Below are 21,297 nucleotides of genomic sequence, written 5' to 3' on the forward strand. Positions count from 1 at the left end.
ACCTTATGCATAATAAGAGGATGCTATAGTGGTTTTTTTAAAAATAATTACTATTAACAATATACAACATTGAAGAAAGTACTATGAGGAAGAAAGCACATATGAATTAACTTACCTAACATTTTTTTCTGTGATTAAATCTTTTCAGGTAACAACCTTTTGAGAATCCATTGAAAACTATCAACTTACATGGAGCTTACAAATACCATGGAGCCATTCCTGAACTCCAGCTTAAGAACTACTGTTTTTGATAGTTCGTTGTTTTATTATTATTATGAAGATGGTCAGTTGTGGCTCATGGTTCATCCCAACCCTTGAGTTCTAGGACAGGAGGAGACCCTTCTTTGAGAATAATGTCTGTCTCCTACTACCACACTGACTTAACACAGAAACAGGAAGTAAGCCAATCTGAGAATAGCTTTTCAATAGTCACATAGGTCCTGTGTGATTACCAGTGACAGTTACTGATGACACTGTGGTCAATCAGCTCTAAAAACAGCTGACAGGCCAAAGAAGCAAAGCTAGAACTTCTAATGACCATCTTTCAAACCCATGTTCTTACGTTTGAATTGTTGGATCTTCTGATTACATTGTAAGTCTTCCTGCTGCTGTAATATTTCTCTTAGTTTACATAGCACTAGTTATGCTGTCTGTACTTAAAAATAATAAATAACAATTAAGGAGATTAAAGTGAAAAAATTTATAATTTTTAGTATTTACATAACCAGACACAATGCAAGTGGAGGTCTGCTGTGGAAGGTTTTCAGATATGTTAGTGAGAATTATTAGTGATATTTAAATGTTATAGGGATAGTAATTTGATGTTCGCATGTGAAATGGAATTTAGAAGGGATGCGGGATGTAATTATTAGGTTTTCTGAAGATAATTGCTTAGACAAGAACAAATATTTCACTATCTGTTCATATGATTACACATTCATTTATGTGGTCTATTTTAGGACAGTGCTGTCCCAATTTGTTTTGACTGAGGTAGATAGTTAAGAGATTTTTCAAATATCTGTATATAACTCAGAAGTCAGAAATTTATTGTCTTTTCAATTTATGGTGTATTTCTTTCCATACTGTTTTATTAATTAATATCTTTCATTTGTATAATATTTTACAATTTGAAAAATACTTTCATATACATTTATTATCTCATTTGATCTCTACCCTTTAAACTAGGTAACTTAGATATTATTAAGATTATTTTAGATTAAGAAACCAAGATACAAGGTGAATCATGCCCCCCCCCCAAATTCATATATCCCTAATATGACTATATTTGAAGATAGGGCTATTAAGAGGCAATTATGGTTACATGTGGCCAGAAGGTTAGAATCCTGATCAGATAGGATTAGTGGCAGAAGAAGAAGAAGAAGAAGAAGAAGAAGAAGAAGAAGAAGAAGAAGAAGAAGAAGAGGAGGAGGAGGAGGAGGAGGAGGAGGAGGAGGAGGAGGAGGAGGAGGAGGAGGAGGAGGAGGAGGGAGAAAAGAGGCCTTTCTCTTTCTGCCACATGAGCAAAAGAAAACCAAGAGAGAGGTCTCACCAAAACCCAATCATGCTGGCACCTGGTCTCAGATTACCCACCTTCTGAGCTATAAGAAAATTCCTTTTTGTTGTTTAAGCCATCAGTCTGTGCTATGCCGTGGCAGCCTGAGAAGACTAATACGCAGGGGAATTTGCCCCCAAATCTCATATTTAGTGACACTGAATGCAGAACATGGATCCCTCTCTTGTTTCAGGACTGTTCCCACCAAATCATATCAGCTCAGAAGAAATTATCTGACACATTGAGAGTGATTTATTTTTTTCTCAAGTTGTTGCTTGGAAAAAAGGCAATAAGGAAATCTGTACTTGCATAAAAATGAAGAAATCAATTTATGGGAAAAAGAAAATAATATTTAACTTGAAATCCCCTGGCCTTTGAATGATGTTAACCTTCCATTGTGGTTTTCCTTTGTCTTCATTGTGGTCAGGGAAGGGAGGTGATCAAGTGAAGTTTTCTGTGCGTTCTGTGCTGAGACCCCACCCGAACCCAGTCCACCTTCTTGCCTGAAATGCCAGCAGTTCCAACCGGATAATATAAATGAGCTGGGGAATTATAGGTGAGTGCCTCTGTCTGATACAGAGGATAAGAGACAAGTCAAATATGAGAAGGCATATTGGATTCAGTAGAGGAATTTTATGACACTCAGGCCTATTTTATACTTATGAGAAATGGTAGAAAGAGCTATCTGAAATATGTTCGAACATAGGCTCTGAGGTTGTAAAATCTATTCTCTTATATTTTTAATGGCCATGTTTTTGTTTCTGGGGAAGCTGAGACTGTAAACAGAACATACAGAGAAGGAAGAAAAATAGGGAGAGAAAAAACAGAGAAAAGGAAAAAGTCTCTAAATCTTTAGAAACAAAGAATGCAGCCTAGCAGAAATAAAGTGGGTTTATGTAGACTTGGTTGCACTATTCTAGCCATGTTCATTAATACATTTTGTCTTTTTATTGATAACTTTATTTTAACAAGCATTCTGATTGATTAATAATCACAATTAAATCAATTCTACTATACTACCTGCAATGTACTAAAAAACCAGTGTCTAGTAAGGTGTTCATTAAATTGTGAGAGCCAAGGAGCATTATGGTCAAATCTTTCCACATGACTGGTATGGTAACCAGTGAGCTACTTCCATCTTACAGGCATGAATAACTTAACCTACATAATGTTTTACAATGTTTTTGTCTTCAGATGGACAGGAGCCCTTCAAAGTAGCCCAGTGCCAACCTTCCTGTCCTACATTTGTCCCTCTTAGTTTGTATTCAGGCACTGAAGACAAAATTTTCTAATTTTCCCCTTCATTCTCAAATGCACATCCCATGGCAGGTGGCCCTGGAAGAACCAGGGAACTCCATGGCTTCCAGGACGTGCGGACACACGACTCAGGTCACATCTCTCTTTACTAAGTTCCAGGTCTGTTTTCAGGTCTCTGCACTTCCAAGAAACCCTCATCATCCATCACCAATCTCCTCTCAGCTCTTGGAGCTGTCCTTTCTTTTGATTTTTATCTTGCAAGTTTCACTTTCTCTTGATTTTTGTCTAATCTGCTCCTCAGTCCTCCAGATTAGGGAGCCTTCACTTACTCATCCTGACTTATCATCAATTTCATAATGCCACAGAGTGCAGTTCAACACTCTCCCACCTTTTTTTTTCAAAGCTGTTCTCTTGCCAGAAGCTTCAGATGTCTACTTTGAGAATTAAAGGCTGAGCACTGAATCACATCCTCCCTTCTGAATTTTTCTAGTAAGGAGGTACCCATGGCTTGTCTAGCTAATCACCAAGACAAGGTTGGAAGGGATTGTAAAAATGGCACTGGAGGACACAGTAATTAATACTCAATATATTATTTTTATATGTTATATACATATGTTTATTTATTCTCAAAGATGCATATTTTGAGCATAAAATTATCTCATTCTCTCCTTACCTAGGATCCTCCTCCACACACAAGCACATACACACAACACCCAAGAGGCTTCCAAAAAGATATTCTAAGCATACTTTGTCCTTGTCAAGAAGGGAAAGGAAAAGAACTGATGTTTATTGAATGTTGCTCTATGTGCCAGGCTCTTTATTAGTGCCTTTATATAAATTACCTTTTTTTAATTTTGCTAAGGAATAAAAAATAACTTGTTTGTACATTGTCCCTAAATGCTCTCTTGCTAAATTTCTCTACTCCATCTCTGCCCCATAAAGAAATTCTAACATTTACCAGAATTCCCCTGTATAAGGATCTTCATCACTCACCTTCCATGCTCTCACTTCCACTGCCCTTATTCAAGTTTATCACTGGAATGCAGAGCAGACACAAGTTATTCCTGGAAGGCCTTACCTAATCCCCTGACCAAATGATCTAAAAGAGACACATCCGACATCAGGCCAGAGCTGACTCTGAGGTCAGTTTGGATTCAAGTTAGATTCTGAAGCTACTCCACAGCCAAACTATCATGAACACAAACCTTATTTACATAGCTAATGCAATTATTAAGAGTGTCCTCTGACCCATGTGGTTTTCATTTATTCAAAAAATATTTAGGCACCTAATCTATTATATGTGCTAGAATAGGAAAGTCATCACATATGCAGTATCTACCTTTTGGTGTTTTTATTTTTTTATTTGTCCCTAAGTTTGTCTTTTTCACATAAAACTGTAACCAATCAAATAATTTTTTATCTAAACAATGCCTCCCACAAACAGGTACAGCAAAAACATTTTTCCCATTACCCCTCCACTGGATTAACTAGTTCTGATTAAAAGTAAAGTTGGATGAATTGCCAGTGATTTTGATGTGACGTGAAAAAATTCCTTGACTCTCTCTCTCATTCTTCATCCACTCCAGAAAGACCCACAGCAGACACCAGGGATAACAAAGTCAGAGGGTCTGTCCCACTCTGTTTTGTTCAGCACAGGTTGAAAGGGCATCCTTTGCTGGAGGAGATTTCATAAGATGTTACAGTTTCTTATTTAGATAACCCGCAATTAATTTCTCTTCATAAGTTAATAAATAAATAAGCACTAGCACTAATGCAAATAAAGGACAGGGCTGATGTTTGTAAATGCCGCTGATGGCATTTTAATTTGGGGTTTGCAATTACAGACACTTCCTTTTATTTAAAACAAATGTCAGTCAACAGAGTTGTTGCTCTTCTTTGAGCATCTTGTGAATTCCATTAATCATGTTTAATGATTTGTATCTTTCTTAATAGTGCAAGAAAAATAATTTAGAAACCAGTACCATAATTAAAATATTCTCTTGAGTATTCATGCTGAGCAGCTCTAAAAAATGACTTCTTACTTCCTAACCATATTGTTACCAGTGGGAAGAGGTCTCGTCCCTACCTGTTCCTTGTGGGAGTGGGCTTCTTGTGATATCCCCCCCAAAAAAGAATTTTCTGAGACTCACATGGGAGAATGAAATATTGTACAAACTTGCATCTGAGTTTCTAAGGTCCTGTTTTCCTCCATCCCTCAAGGAAGAAGCCCCCTTTTGCCTTTAGCAGGGCTAAATCAGAGCCAGTGTCCAGGTTAGGGCATGGTCCAATTCAGCATCGGGCTAGTTTAGTTTGTGTTTCCCATTGCAGTTCATCCATCCATTTCATGTGGGGTGTGCAAGGCCTACATGGCTGTGCAGGAAACAGGGGCGAATGCAAGAAGCCAAGAAAGCCAAGGGAGTCATGAGCCAAGAGCTCCAAGAGTCAAGAGTCATATGAGAGAGTTTTCCTTTGTTTGGGGAAGCTGCCTAAATGTCATGCCTATAATGTCTGGGCTTCCCTTTGCTTCTTTCCTATCTATAATAATAAAAGCATAATATGCTAATTAGACCGGACAGCCCAACGACCTTCTGGACAAAGCCAGGGCTACGAGGGCCGAAGTAGCTGCAGCAGCTGCGAGGGCTGAGCCCCTTGCACAAATTCCGTGCATCGGGCCTCGTTATTAATAACTAGCTAATTACAATGGTATCAATATTAATTAACTCCTGTTACATTTTCCCTATTGTTATACTCTAAAAAGCCTGTGTAAGAGTTTATCATCATCACCATCACTTTCCATGTGCTTTGTGACTATGAAATAATGAGACTGACTTTCCATTTTGTCACTTATAATCACATTTTCCAAATTGCTTTTTAAATATTTTTATTGATTTCAGAGAGGAAGGGAGAGAGATAGAAACATCAGTGATGAGAGAGAATCAACGATTGTCTGCCTCCTGCACACCCTACACTGGGGATCAAGCCTGCAATCCCGGGCATGTGCCCTGACCAGGAGTCGAATGGTGACCCTGGTTCATAGGTCAATGCTCAACCACAGAGCCACACTGGCTGGGCTCCAAATTGTTTTCATTTTCTTTAAATTAATAATGAACATAAAATAGCACAGAAAAGAGAAATAGGGAAATGTAGAGTATAAAACCTAAATTGGTCCAACTGGCAGGTTGCAGCCTGGTGTGCTAAGAAGATCAGAGAGATTTAAAAACAAAAGACCCATGTTTAATTCCTGGTCTAGTCTCTTATTCACTGCTGGTCACTTTGGGTAATACAAAATGGAAAGGACCCGAAAAAGCAGAAAATGGGACTGGAAATAGGAAGAATGATTACAAGTCTGGGGAAGAACTTAGGTCCCCAGACTCCCAACTTCAGTTCATGTAGTCAAAGACTCCCCCTTCCCAACTCCAGCAAACTCCCAAATTCTCAGGAGAATTTGAATGAGAGAGGCTCTGTGCCAGAGTGCCAGACAGAGTTGAAGGTGAGAGTGAACACAGAGATTTAAGAGGAAGATTTATCCTCACTATGCTCTCAGAATGCTACCATGCAGGCTTGTTCCCTGCAGTAAAGAGATGGGAGGAAGATCAGGTACTGACAAGTACAGATCTCCCAGTGAACTAGCCAGGTCTCTGTGACCTGACTTAGGTTTTAGAGAATCACCAAGACACTCTGTGATACGTAGGCAACATGGAAACCAGTTACAAAGTATGTCAATAAACCACGCAAGAGATCGTGGTGAAATGGACCAGGGTGCTATCAATGTATGTAGCTAGACCTAGTTAGATTTTTCATATATTGTGAAGGATTTGCTGATAGATTTGATATGAAATACAAGAGAAATCAAGGAGTCAAGGATGCTTCAAGGTTTGGGGCCTGAGCAATAGGTCAGCTGGAAATTACAGAGCATTTAGAAGCATACACTGGGAGGTTGAAAAGGTGGGCCATAATTAAGGATCTTGTATTTCATGCTAAATACTTGAACTTCAGCTTATAGGTAGTAGGCAGGAAGTTATATAACAAGCTTTGTATTTTTTAAAAACAACTCTTGAGTCATATGCAGGATGGAGTAAAATGGAATGAGATTAGAAGATGAAAGTTTATTTAGAACAATACTGTAGTAGTTCAGGTGAAACATAAAGAGAGGTTGATCTTACTAGTAGTGTTTGCTTGCCTAAAAATGAGGTTACTATAGACTCTGAAGAAAGGAGATAAACAAACTTAAGAACTATTTTCACCAAGTAATGATGAGTGAACTCCAGTGCAATCTGATTTATCACCTGATCAATTCGTCTTTTGCCTAGACAGTTCTAAAGATATACCGATGAATTCACACTCTTCCAACTCATCCAACACATCTCCAGGAAGTGTTAAATGAGTACCTACCACTAGGTAGATCAAGGCCAGACTACAGCTTAAAGAAAAATAAAGTATTGGGCTTGGGAATCCAAATAACAGAGTGCTAGTCCTTGTTGTGTCTCTGGCTAAATCATTTCTCTGTTTTTGACACCAGTGTTCTCATCTCAAAGTGAGAAAATTTGATTAGATGACCCCTCCCTAGCAAGCACCTGAATTATCCAACATCCAACTGTGCAGAATAAAAAATTTCATTGAGATATTTATTGGTTGTCGTTCATATACATTATTTTCACACCCAAATTTCTATTCAGTGAGCATTTTTAGGCATATGGTATATATCAAGACTGAACACACTTTGATTTGAAATTTTTGTGTAAGGGTGATAAGGTGGGAAATCGCTTTCATGTTGTAACTCAGTCAGAGGTATTTTTTTCTCTTGCCTTTGTTGAACAAGGAAAACAGGAATTAATCATGCAGATAACCCATAGCATTGTGTCAGTAATCTTTTTTTTAATCATTTATACTTTCCAATTACAGTTGACATACAATATTATATTAGCTTCAGGTAACTACCCCAGTTATTGGACATTATATAACTTTGAATATTTTTTGCCACTCCCTTCTGGCCTGCAAAATTTCTATTGAGAAATCATCTGACAGTCTATGGGAACCCCCTTGTAGGTAACTAACTGCTTTTCTGTTGTTGCTTTTAAGATTCTCTCTTTGTCTTTAACCTTTGGCATTTTAATTATGATGTGTCTTGGTGTTGGCCTCCTTGGGTTCATCTTGTTTGGGACTCTCTGCACTTCCTGGATTTGTATGTTTGTTTCCTTCACTGAATTAGGGAAGTTTTCCATCATTATTTTTTCAAATAGGTTTTCAACTTCTTGCTCTCTCTCTTCTCCTTCTGGCACCCCCATGATGCAAATGTTGCTACATTTAAAGTTGTCCTAGAGGCTCCTTACACTGTCTTCACTTTTTTTAATACTTTTTTTTTTCTTTTCTGATTGGGTACTTTTTGTTTCCTTATATTCCAAATTACTGATTTGATTCTTGTTTTCATCTATTCTGCTCTCGATTTTCTATAAATTTTTCTTCATTTCAGTTACTGTATTCTTCATTTCTGAATGGTCTTTTTAATGGTTTTCATGTCATGTTTTAATGCTTACTATTTCTTTCTTGAAGTTTTCACTAAGTTCATTGAGCATCCTTGCAACCAGTGTTTTGAATTCTGTATCTGATAGATTGCTTGCCTCCATTAGTTCTTTTTCTGGAGTTTTGTTCTTTTCTTTCATTTGGGATATGTTTCTTTGTCTCCCCATTTTGACACCCTCCCTGTGTTTATTTCTATGTGTTAGGTAGAGCTAGTATATCTTCTGAGCTTGGTAGAGTGGCCTTATGTAATAGGTATTCTGAGGAGTCCAGTGACACAGCCTCCACAATCACCCAAACTAAGCACTCCAAATATGTACCCACAGCCCTGTGTAGGCTGTGTACACCCTAATCTTGTAGTCAAGCTTTGACAGGAGGGTTATATCCCCAGGCTAATCAGTTGTAAGAATTGGCTATGACCCCTGACCACCGTGGAGGATCAGCTCTGCAGGGGCCCACCCCACATAGCAGGACTTACTTCAGCAGGGTTCTGATCCCCTCTGAGTCCACCCCTTGAGTGTGTAGCTTGTGGAGGTGGTTGTGTGGTACTCAACATAGTCTAAAGCTGTCCACTGGATGTGCTGGCTCTGGGGCTTCCCAGGAGGTACAGGCCAAGGTCAGCCACCAGCTGTGTTCTACATGGGTCACCTGACATAAGCTACAAAGTGGTCTGCAGGTGATTGCTACTTGTTCTCATCTTGAAGGTGCTCAAAGAATGCCATGCTATAAACCAAGGCTGGTGCTGCTAGTGCCAAGCTAGGGGTCACTTAGTAAGAGGTCTGAGGCATGCTGAGGCCAGATGCTTCTTCTTTTAGAGATTGTAGGAACGTCTGAAGCATGAGCCAAGACAGGGCATTTGTATGAAAAAGCCACTGAAAACAGTTTAGGTGGACCTGCAAGTTGGGTGGGGTGAGGCCTCAAGGAATCACCAGGGTGGGTGAAGAGTGTTGATCAGGTTGATGGAAACTCAGATATGTCACCCCCTGCTGGCTCTGTAGGAGTGGGGGTGTCTCAGAAAAGGAACAATGGCCTCTGCCACCACTTTTTTCTGGTAGAAAGCTGCACCCCCCCCCCCCCCAGCTCTTGCCCTGATGCCAAACAATTCAGTTTCTCCCCATATGTCCCTGGTTCCTTTCAAGTTTCGCCCCAGTGCTAGAATTCAGATCAAATGAGTCTGAGTAAGTCCGTGCATTGTTCCTTTAAGAGGCATAGCCTAGGACTCCAGAAGCCCTCCATCTCACTCAGCCAAAATCCCTGCTGTTTTTTACAGCCAGAAGTTATGAGGCTTTCTCTTCCTAGCACTGGAACTCTGGGCTGGGGAGCCTGGTGTGGGGCTGAGACCCTTTGCTCCTCAGGGGAACCTCTGGAGCTGGCATATGCCTCTTGAGGTGGGTGTGGAACCAGTCAATTCTGCATCTCTGCTCCACCTACCAGTGGCTTCTTTAAATTCCAAGTTGTAGGACTTTCATTCAGCTAGATTTAGGAGGTTCTGAACAATTGTTATATTATAGTTTACTTGTAATTTTTATGTGGTTGTGGGAGGATTCAAGTACTAAACTTACCTATGCCACCATTTTGACCAGAAGTCAATAGTAGTCTTGTATTAGCAGGTAAAGTCAATGATGAGTATTTTTAAGCAATAAGGATTCTTGGTGTGTTTACAGTTTATGTGTACTGACTGGCAAATATACCTCATCTTTCCTGCTAAAGTCTAAGCAAAAGAGCCCCTTTAATTTTTTAAATTTGACTTTAGGGTTTTTTTAAACAAGTAAAATAGAGACAGACTCATAGAGAGCAGGCTGACAGTTGTGGAGAGGGATGTTTAGGGGGTGTTTAAGGGGTGAAGGACTTAAGCAGAAAAAAAAGAGAGATAAAACCTCATGGACTCAGACAACAGTGTGGTGATTGCGAGGGGGGGGATGTGAAAGAGAGTATAAGGGGGATGAATGGGGTGGTGAATACACAATTCAATGTACAGATGTGTTGTGGAATTGTGCACCTGAAACCTGTATAATTTTAACTAGTAGTCACACCAATAAATTCAATAAGAAGGAAAAAATACGATGAGGACTCCAAATAAAAATATATAGTGTGAAGAACCTTAATGCATTGGACCAACAGAAAATACAATATAGTTACTGATTTGGAGTACTTTTTAAGAGAAAATTCTTCAATTTCTCTAAATCTAGAACTTTGCTAGCATAATAATTTTCATTTATGCTAATAGCAAAAGACTGACGAAGATGCATTTCCTTACTTGATTGTTTAGTTGTTATTGTGAAATGAATTGCTGTACTGCTAAAAATTAAAAATAGAATTTACTTTTAAAAGTTTTAGGTTCACCCCTAACCGATTTGGCTCAGTGGATAGAGCATCAGCCTGCAGACTGAAGAAGGGTCCTGCGTTCAATTCCAGTCAAGGACATGTGCCTTGGTTGTGGGCTCGATCCCCAATATGGAGCGTGCAGAAGATAGCTGATCGATGTTTCTCTCTCATCGATATTTCTAACTCTCTATCCCTCTCCCTTCCTCTCTGTAAAAATCAATAAAATATTTATTTTTTTTAAAAAAAGTTTTAGGTTCACAGCAAAATAGAGTGGAAACTACAAAGATTTCCCATATCTCCTGCCTCCACAAACAGAGCCTCCTCCACTATCAACATCCCTCATCAATGTACTACAGTGGTTACAATTAATAAACCTACACTGACACATTATTTTCAACCAAAGTCCCTTACAATAGGGTTCACTCTTTGTGTTGTACATTCTGTAGGTATTGATAAGTGTATAATGACATGTATCCATTACTTCAGTGTTATACAGAATACTTCACTACCAAAAAAAAAAAAATCCTCTGTGTTTTTAGTTTCTCACCATAAAATATTATGTTAGCTCTAGTTTTTTTCTAGATATTCTTTAGCATGCTGAGGAAGTTGCTCTCTATTCTTAGTTTTCTGAGAGCTATCATAAATGGGTGCTGTATTTTAAGTGCTTTTTCTACATCTATTGATATAATCATGTGATTTTTTTCTTCTTTAACCTGTTGATGCTATGGATTAATTCATTTTTGAATGCTGAATGAGCATTACATACCTAGAATAAATACCACTTGGTTATGGTGTACAATTCTTGTTTATACATTGTTGAATTTAATTTGCTAACATTTTGTTAAGGACTTTCACGTCTTTGCTTATAAGAGATATTAGTCTGCAGTTTTCTTGTTATGTCTTTGTCTGATTTTGGTGATAAGGTAATCATAGCTTCATAGAATGAAACTAGGAAGCATTCCTTCTCTTAGCTACTGGAAGAGATGTTAGAGAATTGGTATAGTTTCTTCTTCAAATATTTGGTAAACTTCACTAGTGAACCCATCTGGGCCTGTTGCTTTCTGTTTGGGAAAATAATTAATTATTGATTTAATCTCTTTAATATATACAGGCTGTTTTACCATTCAGGCTGCTATGACAAAAATACCGCAGACTGGGTGGCTTATAAACAACAGAAATTTATTTCTCACAGTTTGGAAGACTGGGAAGTGCCAATATGTGATAAGGACTGACTTTCTGGTTAACAGACAGTCATCTTCTCACTGTGTCCTCATAAGTCAGAAGGTGGCAAGAGAGCATTTTGGGGACCCTTTATAAGGGCACCAATCCCATTCATAAGGGTTTTTCCCTCTGGATCTAATCTCCTCCCCAAAGCCTACCTCTTAATACCATTATATTTGGGGTTAGAATTTCACCATATGAATTTCAACACAAACATTAAGTCTATAGCATAGGCCTATTCAGATAGGGTATTGCTTCTTGTATAATTTTGGCAAATTGTGTCTTTCAAGAAATTGATCTTTTTCCTCTAGATTATCAAATTTGTGAACAGATGGTGCTCATAATATTTCTTTATTATTCTTTTAATACCCAGGGGATCTGTACTGATGTTTCCTTTTTAATATCTGATACTAGTGATTTGCATCTTCTCTCTTTCTTTAGTGAGGCCCGCTAGAGATTTATTAATTTTATTGATCTTTTCTAAGAACCAGCTTTTGTTTTGTTTACAATTGTTGATTTTCTCTATTAATTTCTTATTTTCAACTTCACTGATCTCTGTTTTAATTTTTATTATAACTTCTCTTCTGCTTACTTTCAACTTATTTTGCTCTACTTTCTATTTCCTAAAGTGGAAACTCAGAAAATTAATTTTAGATCTATCTTCTTTCTAATATATGCATTCAATACTATACATTTCCCTCTAAGCACTGCTTTCACTGAAGCCCACAAATTTTAAGAATTGTATTTTCATTTTCACTTAGTTCAAAGTATTTTTAATGTTGTTTGAGAGTTATTCTTTACCTATGTATTATTTAGAAGTGTGTTGTAAAATATCCAAGTATTCATTTTCCAGATATTTTTCCATTTTTTATTTATACTTTAATTTCATTGTGAGCTGAAAGCAGACATCATATGATATATATTCTTTTACATTTGTTATGGTGTGTTTTATGGTCCAAAATGTGGTCTGTCTTGGTGAATGTTCCAGGTAAACTTGAGAAGTATGTATATTCTGTTTTGTTAATAAAGTAGTTGATTCTGTCAATTATATTCAGATGACGGATAGTTCTGTTGAGTTGAACTATAGTGGATTTATCTATTCACCTTATAGTTCTTTTATGTTTTGTCTGATGCATTGTGATGCTCTGGTGTTAGGTATATAGCTGAATTTCCTCTGGTTTATTTCAAGAATTTTTATCTTTGATTTTTCCATAGTATGTATATGATATACTTAGGTGTATGTTTTTTTTGTTTTTGGTGTGTGTGTGTTTGACATTTATCCTGCTTAGTGTTCTCTGAATTTTCTAGATCTGTAGTTTGATGCCTGACATTAAATTGAGGAAATTTTCACTTGTCTCACTTCAAATATTTCTTCTGGTTTTTTTTTTTTCTCTTTCTTCTCCTTTTGGTATTTCTATTACACATATGTTACATCTTTTATAGTTGTCTCACAGTTTTTGGATATTCTGTTCCATTTTTTCTGTCTTTTTTTCTTTTCCCTTTTTTTGTTTTGGAGATTTCATTCACATAACCTCAATCTCAGAGTTCCTTTCCTCAGCTCTATCTAGTCTACTAATAAGCAAATTAAAGACATTCTTCATATCTATTACAATTGTCTTGATCTCTAACATTTCTGTTTGATTCTCTCTTAGGAATTACATCTTTCTGCTTATATTTCCAATCTGTCCATGCATGCTGTCTACTTTATCCATTAGCATCCTTAGCATATTATAGTTGTTTTAAGTTTCTAGTCTGAAAATTCCAACCAAATTGGAATTATCCTGCCAAATCTGTGCCTGATTCTAATGCTTACTCTCATTCTTCAAATTGTGTTTTTTGCCTGTTAGTATGTCTTATAATTTATCTTTGGTAGCTAGACATTATAAACTGAATAAAAGGAACTGTGGTAAAGAAACCTTTGGTATGTGGTGGTAAGGCATGGGAGAGGGGGGAGTGCTCTACATTCCTATGAGTAGGTGTTAGTCTTTTAGTGACCCTGTACCTCTGACCTGTGAACTTTACAAGTGCTTCCAAGACACTTCCCACCCCCCATCATAGGTGGGACAGGTTGCCTAGAGTGGACTAACGTTGGATATTTTTCTTCCTGCACATGGAAGACTAGAAGAGATTGTAGTTGGTTATTTCCTGTCTCCATGGTGGAAGCCTAGAGAGAGCTGGAGTTGAGAATTTCCTGTCCCTCAATCATTTAGGTATTGATAGAACTCCAATATACATTAGCTTCTGGAAAATAGTTTCTCTATAGGGTAGGACTTGTTATGAAAACACTGTTCTGTCATATTTCAAAGGATTACTTTTTCCCTCTCCTGCTGGAAGCATGAGAGGACTTTTCTCTATGTTCATCACAGTGAGAACCTGGAATAGCTCCTGGTGGTAAAACTCAGAAAAGTGTGGGGACCCACACCTTGAAGCTTTTAAGTCTCAGACTTGTCCACTTGGAGCCCTCCAACACTTCTTCCATTACAGTCCAGGTTTTTCTACCCCAGCACTTATTCCCATGGAAGCTTCTGCTCATAGATTTCTGCTTGGGTAAGTTGTGATTCTGTGTATTCCCCTGTTTGTCTCTTCAACTTGAGGGGCAGTGGTTTGCCTTGTCAATTCATTTTTTTACAAATATAAGAGTTGTTGACTTTATAGCTTGTTTAGCTTTATACTAGAATCAAGTGACAACTTCCAGCTACTTAAGTACCAGACCCAGAAACGGGAAGCTTTTTATTTATTTTATTTATTAAAATCTAAATGGCTCAAATAAGTCAGCATATTTTTAATTGGCATTCCAACAAGACCTCTACTCTAAAACTGCTCATTTATTGATACCTGCAAGGCACAGAATTAGGACCACTGACATAACAGAGTGGAGTAGGACTCTCTTGACTAGATTATGTCCCTCATGCTAACTTTGACTTAATGTATAATCCTAAACAGGTCAGTTCACATTTCCATACTTTGGGGTCTCACTCACCTTTAATTCAAACAAAAGAAAATATTTACTGAGCATTTACTCTAGTTCAAGCACTGGACTAGACAAACAGAATAGATACAATCCCTGTTCTGGGAGCTTTCAGCCTAGTTAAGAAAGCAGATTAAAAAAAGCAGGAAATATCAATTCAGTAAGCATTAAAATAGGAGTATAAGGTACTACAGTAACACATGAGAAGGGGATCCAATCTGTGGTCAGTCTTCCTTGAGGGATGAACTAGATAATCTGTAAGATTTCCTTTAAGTTACTCTAAAAAATGCATTAATGTATACAAGAGTTTTCCTGACTTTAATCTCGTAGAATACACCAGATACATTGATTTCCCACAAAGATCTCAAGACAATAGGAAGAAATTAGTCTTGTGACAAATCTTGTTAGGACAAATGAGTATCTTACATGCAAGAGAGAATATCCTTCCTCACACCTTACATAAAAATTTACTCAAAAATGAGCAAAGACATAAATGTAAGAGCTTAAACTATAAAATGTAGGAGTAAATATAAATATTCATGACCTTGAATTAGGCAAAACCTTCTTAAATACCGTATTAAAAGCAAATCAACAAAATGAAAAACTAAATGATTAGAGTTTCACATAAATTGAAAACTTTTGTATTGCAAAAAATACTTCAAAAAAGTAAAATGACAACCTATAGAACAGGAAAAAAATATTTGCAAATCATATAGCTGGTAAGGGACTTGTAGCCAGAATATATAAAGAACTATTACAACTCATTAATAAATAAACCAATAAACTAGTTTTTTAAATGGACAAAAGATCTGAATACACATTTTTCTAAAGAGGATATATTAATGATCAATTATCACATGAAAAGTTGCTCAAAATCATTCTCATCCAGGCAATGCAAATCAAAACCATAATGAGACATCCCTATGTACACACTGAAATGACTCTAGAAATCAAAATGACAGCCAAAACACATGTTGATGAAGAGGTGGAAAAAGTGGAACCCTCCTACAGTACTGGTGATAATGTAATACTGTGCAGTCTCTTTAGAAAATAGTCTGGCAGTTCCTCAAAATGTTAAATGTAGATGTACCATGCCCCAGATAAACAAAACATGCCCACATAAAAACTTTTATATGGATATTCATAGCAAAGTTATTCATAGTTGCCAATTGGCAGAAACAACCCAAATGTCCCATCAACTGCTGAATGGATAAAGGAACACAGTATTTCCATCAATGGAATATTATTTGGCAATAAAAGGAAATGAGATCTTGGTACATGCTGTGACATGAATGAACCTTAAAAGCATACTGAATGAAAGAACCCAGTCACAAAAGACTACATGCTATATCATCTCATTTATATAAAATGTTTACAATGGGTAAGTCTATGGAGACAGAAAGTAGGATGGGAATAAGGCAGTAATGGGAAGTAACTGTTAATGGTTAGGGGCTTTTTTGGAGGTGATAAAAATGTTCTAAACTTGATTATAGCAAAGGTTGCACAACTCAGTAAATTTATTCTAAAACATTGAACTTTATACTCAAAATGAATAAACTGTAGAGAATGAAGGTAATATCTCTATAAACTTGTTTTTTAAAAAATTTATAGAACAGAGAGAGAGAAGATGGCTGCCGAAAGGAAGGTAGAGTGCAAGAGAGTGTGTGAGTGAGAAAACAAAGGGAGAGTGTATGGTCACATAGGGAGTGTTTGTTGGTGAGTTGAGGGACAGCTATACTCCAGGAGACTGTGGGGGAATGCTGGACGGGGCTCCCCTGACTGGGCAGCCCCCACTGCTGCTGGGTTGCCTCCCGGAGCGACCGCCTTGGATGCAGAGACTGTGCCATCTTGAAGGGGAAAGTGGATGTTATGGGAAACCTGAAAAGCCCGAGGAATCTATAACTACAGCAACCACCCAACAGCTGCGAACCTGAGAACACCTGTCCCCAATTGGCACAAGCACACAGATTCAGAGGAGCTCTACACTCCCTCACAGAAAGGAGAGAGAGAACTACATAACCAGACACCCGGAGAAGAGAGACCATGGAAAGACAAAGAAACAGCCCGCATATGAAAGAAAAGCAGGCATCACCAGAAAAGGAAGTAAATAAATTGGAGGCAAGCAAACTGTCAGAGAAACATTTCAGAAAATGGTCATAAGCTGGATGAAAAGAAAGGAAGACAAATTTGACAATATGTGTAAGAACCAAGAGGAAATGAAGAACCAAGGAGAAATGAAAAATGACATCGCTGCTGTAAAGAACTCAATAGAAAGCATCAAGAGTAGACTCGAAGAAGCAGAGGACCACATCAGTAAGCTAGAAGACAAGGTAGGAAAAAATACGCAAGTAGAGCAGCTTCTAGAAAAAAAAAAATTTAAAGCGTGAGGAGAGCCTAAGGGAACTTTGGGACAACATGAAACAAAACAACATCCGCATAAGAGGGGTACCAGAAGGAGAGGAAACTGAGCAAGAAATAGAAAACCTGTTTGAAGAAATAATGACAGAAAACTTCCCTGATATAGGGAAGAAAAAACCCACACAAATCCAAGAAGCTCACAGTGTCTCAAGCAAAATGAACTACAAAAGACTGACGCCAAGGCACATTATAACTAAAGTGGCAAACAGCAACGACAAAGTAAGAATCTTAAAAGCGGCAAGAGAGAGACAGAAAGTTACCTACAAAGGATCCCCCATCAGACTAGTGACTGATGTCTCAACAGAAACTCATCAGGCCAGAAGGGAATGGAATGAAATATACAAAGTCATGCAAAGGAAGGGTCTGAATCCAAAAATACTGTACCCAGCAAGGCTATCAATCAAAATTGAAGGTAAAATCAGGAGCTTCACAAGCAAAAAAGAACAAAGGGAGTTTATTACCACCAAACCAGCAATGCAAGAAATGCTAAAGGGTCTGCTGTAAAAAAAAAAAAAAAAGAAAAGAAGAGAAAGAAAGAAAGAAAGAAAGAAAGAAAGAAAGAAAGAAAGAGAAATAGGAAGCGAAGAAGAAAAACAGGAGTAAAGAATAAAAATGACGACAAACAAGTGCCTATCAATAATAACTTTAAATGTAAAAGGATTAAATGCCTCAATCAAAACACATAGGGTAATGGATTGGATAAGAAAACATGACCCATATATTTGCTGTCTACAAGAAACTCACCTCAGCCAAAACCGGTTTGGCTCAATGGATAGAGCGTCGGCCTGCGGACTCAAGGGTCCCGGGTTCGATTCCGGTCAAGGGCACGTACATTGGTTGCGGGCACATCCCCAGTGGGAGGTGTGCAGGAGGCAGCTGATCGATGTTTCTCTCTCATCGATGTTTCTAGCTCTCTATCCCTCTCCCTTCCTCTCTGTAAAATATCAATAAAATATATTTAAAAAAAAAAAAGAAAAGAAACTCACCTCAGAATAAAAGATGTACACAGACTGAGGTTGAAGGGATGGAAAAAGGTTTTACAGGTGAATGGAAATAAAAAAAATAGCTGGGGAAGCAATACTTATATCTGACAAATTAGATCTCAAAGTGAAGGACATAACAAGAGATAAGGAAGGCCACTTCATAATACTAAAGGAAACAATCCAACAAGAAGAAATAACTCTGGTAAATATATATGCACCCAATACAGGAGCACTCAAATACATAAAAAAAACTCCTGGAGGATATCAAGGGAGAGATTGACAGCAATACAATCATAATAGGAGACTTTAATACCCCACTATCACCATTGGACAAATCCTCAAATCCTAAATGACTCACTAGACCAGATAAAATTAATTGACATCTCCAGACCATTTCACCCCAAAGCCACAGAATATACATTCTTCTCAAGTGCACATGGGTCATTTTCAAAGACAGTCCATATGTTGGTTCAGAGGCAAAGTCTCTTCAAATTCAAGAAGACAGAAATCATATCAAGCATCTTCTCAGATCACAGTGGCATAAAACTGGAAATCAACTACAATAAAAACAATCCAAAAAAAATCAAACACATGGAGACTAAACAGCATGCTATTAAACAATGACTGGGTTACCAGAGCAATCAAAGAAGAAATAAAAAACATCATGGCAACAAACGACAATGAAAACACAACAATCCAAAATCTATGGGACACAGCTAAAGCAGTCTTGAGAGGGAAGTTCATAGCTCTACAAGCCTACTGCAAAAAACAAGAAACAATGGTAATAAATTACCTAACCCTATAACTCAAAGAGTTAGAAAGAGAGCAACAAGAAAAGCCCAGTGTAAGCAGAAGGAAGGAAATAATAAAGATCAGTGCGGAGATAAATGACATAGAGACAAAAAAAAAATACAAAAGATCAACAAAACCAAGAGCTGGTTATTTGAAAGGATAAACAAGATTGATGAACCTCTAACCAAGCTCACCAAGAAGCAAAGAGAGAGGACCCAAATAAACAAAATCAGAAATGAAAGAGAAAAATAACAACAGATCCCACCAAAATACAAAGGATTGTTAAAAAATACTATGAACAACTCTATTCCAACAAACTGGACAACCTGGAGGAAATGGACATATTCCTAGAAAAATACAACCTTCCAAAACTCAATCAGGAAGAATCTAAACATCTCAATAGGCCAATAAGTATGGAAGAAATTGAAGCAGTCCTCAAAAAGCCTCCAGCAAACAAAAGCCTGGGGCCGGATGGCTTCACAGGGGAGTTTTATCAAACATTCAAGAAAGAACTAAAACCTATCCTCCTCAGACTATTCCAAAAAATTCAAGAGGAAGGAACACTTCCAAGCTCATTCTATGGAGCCAGCATCACCCTAATACCAAAACCAGATAAAGACAACACAATGAAAGAGAATTACAGGCCAATATCCCTCATGAACATAGATGCCAAAATCCTCAACAAAATTCTAGCAAATCGGATCCAGCAGTACATCAGAAAGATCATACACCATGACCAAGTAGCATTTATCCCAGGAATGCAAGGATGGTACAATATCCACAAATCAATAAATGTGATACATCACATAAACAAATTGAGAGACAAAAACCACATAGTCATATCAATTGATGCAGAAAAAAAGCATTCGACAAAATCTAACACCCATTTTTTATAAAAACTCTCAGCAAAGTGGGAATAGAAGGATGATACCTCAACATAATAAAAGCCATATATGACAAACCCACAGCCAACATCATACTCAATGGGCAAAAAACTAAAACCATTTCCTTTAAGAACAGAAACAAGACAGGGATGCCCACTCTCACCACTCCTGTTTGACATAGTACTGGAAGTATTAGCCATTGCCATTAGACAAGAAGAAGAAATAAAAGGCATCCAAATTGGAAAAGAAGAAGTAAAACTGTCCCTATTCACAGATGACATAATATTGTACATAAAAAAAACAAAAGACTCCATCAAAAACTAATAGACTTAATAAATGAATTCAGCAATGTAGCAGGATACAAAATTAACGCCAAGAAATCTATGGCATTTCTATACACCAATAGTGAACTTACAGAAAGAGAAACTAAAAAGCAATCCCATTTACCATTGCACCAAAAAAAAGTAAGATACCTAGGAATAAACTTAACTAAGGAGGTAAAAGACCTATATGCAGAAAACTACAGGACACTGAAAAAAGAGATAGAGGAAGACGTAAACAGATGGAAGAACATACCATGTTCATGGATTGGTAGAAACAACATCATTAAAATGTCCATACTACCCAAAGAAATCTATAGATTCAATGCACTCCCCATTAAAATACCAATGGCATATTTCACAGACCTAGAAAGAACTCTCCAAAAATTCATCTGGAATAAAAAAAAAAAGACCCCAAACAGCCACAGCAATCCTGAGAAAGAAGAACAAAGTAGGTGGGATCTCAATACCAGATTTCAAGCTGTATTACAAAGCCACTGTTCTCAAAACAGCCTGGTACTGGCACAAGAACAGACATATAGACCAATGGAATAGAATAGAGAACCCAGATATCGGCCCAAACCACTATGCTCAATTAATATTTGACAAAGGAGGCATGAACATACAATGGAGTCAACACAGTCTCTTCAATAAATGGTGTTGGGAAAATTGGACAGATACATGCAAAAAAATAAAACTAGACCACCAACTTACACCATACACAAAAATAAACTCAAAATGGATACAGGACTTAAACATAAGACGGGAAACCATAAAAATACTAGAGGAATCCACAGGCAGAGAAATCTCAGACATATGCCGAAGGAACTTCTTCACTGATACTGCTCCTAGGGCAATGGAAACTAAAGAGAAAATAAACTAATGGGACTACATCAAAATAAAAAGCTTTTGCACAGCAAAAGAAACCATCAACAAAACAACAAGAAAGCCCACTGTATGGGAGAACATATGTACAAATGTTATCACTGATAAAGGTTTAATCTCCAACATCTACAAGGAACTTATACAACTTAATAAAAGGAAGATAAAAGATCCAATA

Source organism: Plecotus auritus (genome assembly GCF_963455305.1).
Source record: "Plecotus auritus genome assembly, chromosome: 9".
NCBI classification, from domain to species: Eukaryota; Metazoa; Chordata; class Mammalia; order Chiroptera; family Vespertilionidae; genus Plecotus; species Plecotus auritus.